General features: G+C 61.9%; 1 non-coding gene across 1 annotated transcript; it reads left to right on the forward strand.

The window, feature by feature from the left end:
* Positions 1-447: 447 nt before the first annotated feature.
* TRNAT-UGU (transfer RNA threonine (anticodon UGU)) lies at positions 448-520 on the forward strand. The gene has a single exon. It is a non-coding gene; the product is annotated as a tRNA-Thr (tRNA).
* Positions 521-809: the final 289 nt, after the last annotated feature.

The following is an 809-nucleotide window of genomic DNA, read 5'->3' on the forward strand; positions in this document are numbered from 1 at the left end:
AATTAGTCTGTATTTCAAACATTCGCCTACTTCTGATTTCTCCTCTTGTGTTTGGTTTGGGGTTTTGGATTTTTGGCTTGACCGGATGTGCGTTTTATTTCTCTGTTTGCGAAGGCCCCTGCGCCCCTCTCCGCGGCCTGGACGCTCCCCGCGCAGCCGCGGCGCCGACCGGCGAGAAGGCCCGTCGGCCGCCGCCCGGGGCTGGCGGACGAGGCGGGGCAGCCGCCAGCTTCCTGCCGCCCAGGAGCGGCTGCCGGCGGGCCGCGGCCTCCTCCCGGCGGCGGTGGCCGGGCAGGGCGAGCCCCTCTCCGCCGGGGCCGGCGGAGGACGGGCGGGCGGCCGGGCGGCTGAGGGCGGTGTACCCGGCCGTGAGGGGGCCGCTCGGCAGGGGCGGCGGGCAGAGCTACGGGGGGCCGTTAGGGACAGCCGGGGACAGTTTGGAGCGGCGGCTCCATAGCTCAGTGGTTAGAGCACTGGTCTTGTAAACCAGGGGTCGCGAGTTCGGTCCTCGCTGGGGCCTTGGTTTGTTTTTAGGTGTCACCTCTCCTGAGTGCACCTGTAGCCAATTTTGGAGTATTTTGGTGTTGGCCGACTACAGCGTGCGTATGGGCTCCCTGGGCTTGTTGTTAAGGGGAACGTTTTGGAAACAAACACTCTCAGTAAAATCTGAGTGTTTTAACAGTAGTCTTGATCACCGAATTAACAGGGGAGCAGGGTGAACAATAAGCTCTTTGGGAAGCAGCGTGGGGATGGCTGAGTAAATATTTGTACAGCTCACATCACGATCTCCCTGATGGGAGCTTTGGCAA

This window comes from Rissa tridactyla, chromosome 4 (genome assembly GCF_028500815.1).
Source record: "Rissa tridactyla isolate bRisTri1 chromosome 4, bRisTri1.patW.cur.20221130, whole genome shotgun sequence".
Lineage (NCBI taxonomy): Eukaryota > Metazoa > Chordata > Aves > Charadriiformes > Laridae > Rissa > Rissa tridactyla.